Source organism: Rattus rattus, chromosome 2 (assembly GCF_011064425.1).
Source record: "Rattus rattus isolate New Zealand chromosome 2, Rrattus_CSIRO_v1, whole genome shotgun sequence".
NCBI lineage: Eukaryota > Metazoa > Chordata > Mammalia > Rodentia > Muridae > Rattus > Rattus rattus.
In genome coordinates, this window is record NC_046155.1 from 61,823,155 (window position 1) to 61,830,314 (window position 7,160).

At 44.4% G+C, this 7,160-nt stretch overlaps 1 pseudogene; it reads left to right on the forward strand.

Annotated features, from left to right (window-relative positions):
* Positions 1-40: 40 nt before the first annotated feature.
* LOC116893867 lies at positions 41-955 on the forward strand (annotated as a pseudogene).
* The last annotated feature ends 6,205 nt before the right edge of the window (positions 956-7,160 follow it).

Genomic DNA, 7,160 nt, shown 5'->3' on the forward strand with positions numbered 1-7,160 from the left:
GTTCAGTGATGTCATGTGCACAGCAGTGGCAGGTGTGGTGGTGGGTGTGGTGCCGACCCAGTACATAGTCACTCTGGAGAGAAAGTCAGACCTCAAGACCAAGATCATTGAGATGATGCCAGAATTTCAGAAAAGCGTATTCATATCAAGAACCCTGCAATAGCAGAAGAGATTATCTGTGGTCTCACTAAAGGAGAAAGTGCCAAACCTCAGATGAGAACAGATGTTGATATGACACTAAGTAGGTTTTCCTACAATGGGACAAGATGCCCATCATATATAATACCATTGACAGCTGTAAACCGTTCCAGGGGAGTGTGGACGAAAGTTGCTGCTGCTAAAGGAACAGTATTACACTAGTGAAGCGGATCCTGTTCTCACTGTGGAAGAGAAGGTCCCTTACATGGTAGAGTGGTCTACTCAACCTCATGGTTTGCCTGTTGACACGGACATACTAAAAGTCAAACTTAAAGACACTGTGGCACACTCTGATCTTATACCCAGAGAAGGATACGAGAATCTCTTCAGTAAACTTCAACAGCACAGTACCCCCATGTTCATATTTCTGGCTGGTATCAGTGCTATGCTTGAGGAAGGTGTCTGTCAGGATGGAGTTTATCACCCAGGTGTCAAAGTAGCATCCAACTTCATACAAGTTGACGAAAATGGAGTGCTGAAAGGATTCAAAGGAGAACTAAGTCGTGCATTCAAGAAACATAACAGTGCCTTTAGGAGTACAGATTATTTCAGCCCAATGGAAAGGAACAGTAATACCATTGTGCCTGGAGACCCCCAAGGGGACTTAAAGATGGTAGGTGGCATAGACAAACGTTGAACACGTTCTGAATGACAGCGTAGACAGCTTTTAGAAAAACACGTGGGCTCGTATGATATTGTTTTAGTAAAAGAACAGTCACCAAAGGTCATCATCTCTATTTTACAGAAGACATTATAATCAAGGCATTTAAGAGAAGATTTCTCCCACAGCTGCAATGGACACAAGCACTGTCCATCTTGAGGAAAGAGTTTAATTTAGAATACAGTCTTGCTCTTGGCATTTTTGCCTCTCCAGTTCTGAATCCCTGAGGGATCTTCAGATGTGTTGAACATGTAGCTGCAGCCCCTTCGCAGGCCCACCACCATGCAGTGCAGGCCAGAGGAGGAAGACAGAGCCTGACCAAGCAGTACTAGCAGAGAAAGACAACCACAAACACACACCTTCCACAGACTGTAGACACGCAGAGCCCTGCCTACCACCATTCAACACGGTATAGGAAGTCCCACAGGTGGGCTGTAAACACCTAGAGGCTCGCCACCTGCCACACCACACAAATGGAGGAAACCACCCAGAGGCCTGCTAGTCGTGTGGCCCCTCTCAGCAGGAGTCACTACAATGTACAAGCATGTACAATGTTCAAGTGGACAGATTGGAGAGAAAGAGAAGTGGAATAGTTTTAGCACTCTGAAGAGAGATGGAACTGGAGGCAAAGGATGGAGAGGAATAGCCAGTCCCACCACCTGAGGTTATGGTGAAGTCCTAGCCCGTGCTGCCTCTGAGGGCCATGTCTGGGTCTGTGGCTATGCAGCACCAGAGGTCAGTGTTGATGTCCAGATTACCACTAGAGGTCCCTGAGGGGTCCCTAGTCTGGGCAGCTGCCAGGGACCAAGTGAATGTCTAGGGACTGAACAGAACTGGCCCCACCCCTCAATGGCTGTGATGCTCTGGAGAGCCTGCCCTACCTCTCACTGAAGATAGCAATTGGGAGAGCTGGCCCTATACCTTCCCTTAGACAGCACATAGAGCTGGCCCTGGTGGTGGGGGTGCCGGTGAGGGTGAGCAGGCCCTGAGTGGGAGAGCACTAGAGTGCTGACTGTGCCACTCTTCTGCTGAGTTATGCTCCCCTCCCCACCCCTTGCCATATGTGGCTGTCAGAAGAGCTGACCACAAGGTCATGAGAGCAGGAGAGCTGGCCCTACCCCTCCTTGCCCAAAGCACCCTGGAAAGTGGGCCCTGCACCTCTCCTGGGCAGCACAGTAGAGCTGGCCCTAATGACTGGGTGCAGGTGAGTGGCCCTGAAGGCACAGGCAGGGAAGAGCTGTCCTGGCCACCCATCGACCATGAGGTGGAAAAGGCATAGAAGTGATGCCCTCCCCCATCACTTCTTACCATCTGTGGTAGTTGGGAGAGCTGTCCTGTGGAGGACCCAGTGTTGACAGTGTCACAGAAGCCAGAGACCTTGAACCAAACCAATGACTCATTACAATGAACATTTGCAAATGAAAACGTGCAGAGAGAGGGGTATACTGTGGGACACTCTGTGACACACTGCAGCTTCCATGACAAGATGTTTTGGTTTTGGGTTGTTGGGTTTTTTGTTTATTTGTTTCATCTGTTTGTATGCTTTTTATTTGATAGCGAGAGGCTACAAGAGTAGAGGGCAGATATGAGGGGAAATGAGTGGGACTGGGGTGCATGATGTAAAATATAAAGAATCAATAAAAAGTTAAGAAAAAAAGTGAAAATTATCTTAAGGCCAAAATTAGAGAGAGAGAGAGAGAGAGAGAGAGAGAGAGAGAGGAGGGAGGGAGGAGGAGGGAGGGAGGGGAGGAGGGAGGAAGGAAGGAAGGAAGGAAGGAAGGAAGGAAGGAAGGAAGGAAGGAAGGAAGAAGGAAAGAAGGAAAGAAGGCAAGAAGGCAAGGCAAGGCATCAGGACCCGGGTTCAATTCTCCACTCTCATCTAGTATTCAAGGCCCATTCTCTGGGTTGGAAGACAGCAGCAGCACAGCAATTCCAGACTCTCATTGTTGTTCACTCCGTTTGTTCTGTAAAAGAGCTATACTGAGAAATAACTCACAAGCCTTCTGGTCCCCCATTCGGTCTGTTCTTCACCATAACCACAGTCAATGTTAAAGCATTTTCATCACCACCAAAGGAAACTCTCTCCTTTAGCCACTTTCCCTATCCCTCCCCACTGCCCAGCCCTAATGTAATGCAAACCAACACTCCACCTGGGTGCTTTTACTATTCAGAACTTTCACTAGGAGTGGACTCGTTCTGCCTGAAAAATATTCCAGGTATAGGTATGTAGCCCACTTGTCTACCCTTTTGATAGTTGATTATATGAGTTGCTTTTTATCTTTTGCCTGTTGGGAATCATGCCGCTGTGAACATTCATGTACATGTTTTTCTATGTGAATGTATCTCTCGTTTCTCTTGGGGTATAGACCTAAGAGTGGAGGAGCTGCTGGGTCAGACAGTGACTGTGTCTAAGAAACTGAAACATTGTTTCCACAATCATCTGTCTCCTTCCTCGCTCTGTGTGTATGTGTGTGTGTGTGTGTGTGTGTGTGTGTGTGTGTGTGTGTGTGTGTGTGTGTGTCCCGAGGAGTAAGATGTAGCTTATGTTGTTAGTTTTTGAGCCACCATCACTTTGGCTTCTGTAGTACTTTACATCACACCAACAGTGTTAAAGGTTCCTTTTCTCCATCTTCTCCAGACTTTGCTTTCATTTAAAAAATTTGATACTTTATTTTTCTTTTACATGTAGGAGTATTTTGCCTGCATGTGTCTGTGTACTATGCAAGTATAGTATGGTCAGAAGAGGATGTTGGATTCCCCTGGGGGTGCTTGTTAAGTCACCATGTGGATGATGGGAACTGAATGGGGTACCAGAAGGCCCTGTGGAAGAATAGCCAATGCTCTTAACCTCTGAGCTGTCTCTCTTCCCAATCATTTATTATTCTTCTTAAGTTATTTTATTTGCAGGTATGATAATGCATGCCTTTAATCCCACAACTCAGAAGGCAGAGGCAGGGAAATTTCTGTGAGCTCAAGGCCAGTTTAGCCTCCATAGCAAGTTCCAGCCAGGCTACATAGTGAGACGCAGGTTCAAAATATTTTTTTAAAAATTGTGTGTGTGTGTGCCTGTGTGGAGTTATAGGCACATGTGTGTAAGCACTTATGGAGATCAAAACAATGAACTGGATATTCTGGAGCCAGAGATACAGACAGTGCGAGCTGCCTGATATCGTGGCTGGGAACTAACTCCGGTCCTCTCCAACTGCAGCACTCGCTCTCCAGTACTAAGCCACCCCTTCAGCCTTTGTCCTCATTCTATTGATGGTTGTAATTCTGACAGGTCAAGTGGAATCTCTTTTTCATATATTTACTGGCTACTTCTAATAACTTCATTTCACTGTGTACTTATTGATAGTGTTATTAGTCTTTTGGTATTTAATGTCTTGAGTCCTTTCTAGACCACATCAGTAGTTCTCAACCTTCCTAACACTGCAACCCTTTAATATAGTTCATATTGTGGTGATCTTTAACCATAAAATTATTTTTGTTGCTACTTCATGACTATATTTTTGCCACTGTTACGAATTGTTGTGTAAATACCTGACATGTGACCCCTGAGGGGAATCATGGCCCACGGGTTGAGAACCACTGTTCTAGCTAGTAATTCCTTATTAGACAGCTAGCAAGGAGCTTCTCCCATTCTGCAGGCTGCCTGTTTTCTTCATGGTACACTTCTCTCTATATAAATCCTGCACATCGCTTCTTAGATTTCCTGAGATTCTTAGGTTCTTAATAGAAAGCCCTTGCCCATGCCTTTATCTTGACATGTTGTTTCCTAAGTTTCAGAGTTCCAGGCCTTATATTAAGACCTTTTGCCACAGACCACCCAGAGGAGTGTGTCAGCAGAGGGACCAAGGCTTGGATTTCAGGTAGAGAACGGATTCGGTGCGACAGACAGACACAAACTCGAGGTGTGTGCTGTTGCAAAAAGCTTTACTTCTTGGAGTATATTTAAGCGTTAGAACAGGTCCATCATAATTGGCAATCATCCAGCTCTTATTCATTACCCCACCAATGTCATTTGCAAAGATGAAAGCTAAACATACAGTCTAGGAAACAGTTCTCAACTGCAAACAATAGTTTAAAAAACTGCAGTTATACTGCCAGATTTGTGGGCACCAGGTATGCATTCATCATTTATCTTTGCCATAATAAAGTTTAAACTCTATATTTATGGCTCCCTCAGAATAGTAAGGAAACTTTTGTAACCATAGTTAACTCTTGATAAGTTTGTTCAACTTGTTGAAACTTGTCTACGATCTATCTAAAAGAATCGTTATTGTTTTGAATCATGCTAAACAAAACTTTTTCAAAAGGGGGTAAAGGCTTTTCTGGAACAGTCATGTTGTTAGTAACTGCAATTAATTTCTCTCCTATTTGCTGGGAACGAATGGGTGCAGCAGTTGAGTTCATCACAGCTATTGAGTTCATCAGGATCGTGATGGTGTGAGACGTTTCCGTCTCTGAACTTTCAGTTCCTGAGACATCTAAAGGTACATGACCATCTTCCCACACTGCTACATTCTTAAAATCAGATATTGCTGACAGACTTAAAATTGCTAAGATCACCAAGGCTAAAACACAGAAGGCACCTCCACCGCAAGCATAGACCCTGGTCATCATCTTTTTGTAGGGAGACTCCAGGGACCTCCAGGAGGCCAAGCCGTTCCAGGCACAGTCCTCTGTTCTGGATAGAAACGAAGCACAAGAGCTTCCTGTCACACAGACTCCACTGGAGTGGGTGTGGCACCTTTGATCCAGCTAGAGTTTTGTGCAGATAAAGCCAGGGCCTGGTTTCATTCTTCTGTATGTATGCTTCTGTATACCCAGGGCCATACGTGAAAAGTATCTTCTCTCCCATGTACTTGACACCTTTTTCAGATTAGGTGACTTTAGCTACATAAGCTGATTTCTGGTAACTTTATCCTCATTCCTCTCTCTAACCACTCATTATTTCTTCTTCTTCTTCTTCTTCTTCTTCTTCTTCTTCTTCTTCTTCTTCTTCTTCTTCTTCTTCTTCTTCTTCTTTTCTTCTTCTTCCTCTCCTTCTTCTTCCTCTCCTTCTTTCTTCTCATTATTATTATTATTATTATTATTATTATTATTATATTTCTGGTTACTTAATCCCCATTGATCTACTTACCTGTTTTCATGCCTTTACCATGCTGGTTTTCTTTTGTTTTGTTTTTAGGTTTTCCAAGAAAAAGTTTCTCTGTGTAGCTACTGGGTTGTTTTTTATTATAGCACTGTATCCTAATTTGTAAGCAGGTATGGTGATATCTCTAACATTACTATTTTGTGCATCCATATAAATTTTAAGATTATCTTTCCTATTTCTGTGAACACTTTCAGTCTATTCTTTGTCCCCCACCCATCCTGGGATTTACTTTGTAGTCCTGGCTGGCCTTGAGCTCTCAGCTTTCTCAGTGTTGGAATTCTAGATGACAGCCATATAACCTCGTCTTTTCCCTTTTCTCAATTCCTTGACTTGCATTATCCAATCTCTCCTTGGGAATCGTTTAGTGAATTTTTAAAGCTTCAAGTACTATACTTCCACCTCCAGAATTCCTTTTTGTCTCTTTTAAAAGCTATCTCTCTTGGACTGGAGAGATGGTTCAGTGGTTAAGAGCACACACTGCTCCTTTAGAAGATCCAAGTTGGATTCTCATCAACCACATCAGAAGTCTGTAACTCTAGCTCCAGGCCAGAGCCTCTGCAGACACCTGCCCTCATGTGTGCTTATACATAATAAAACTAAATCTCAAAACAAACAACAACAAAAGAAAAATGAACAGCATCTCTCCTTGTTGAAGGTTTCTGTGAGATGCTGTGTTCCTGACTTCCTTGGACTCGTAAACATGTGACAGCAGTCGAGGCCTCCCTAGTCGTCCTAGCATTCTGCCACCAAAGAGGCAGTGTCCACTGCCTTCACTCTCAGGAGACAGGTATACAGTAGGACCTTTAGCCCTGTGAACTATCATAACATCTGCTCCACAGCTGCCCTAACCTTCCTGTAGTGTGTGTCCAAGTCCCTCCCAGGGTTTCTTCCTGCACCCTTCCAGATACTATGTCCTAGTGGGGTTTAACGGGCTGGGTAAGGCACAGAGACAACAAGGATGTCTCTTAGAGAATGAGGACCCCGGACTAACCTGTGGCTGTGCTGGAACCTTCCCTCACAGCTTCTATAGGACACAGAGACTGTACAAACCTCTCTAACCCTTGCTATCGAAAACAAAATACTCATGGTTCACACCATTCCCTTCTCTATCTGGCCCAAGAACACACGAAGAAAAACAGAGGC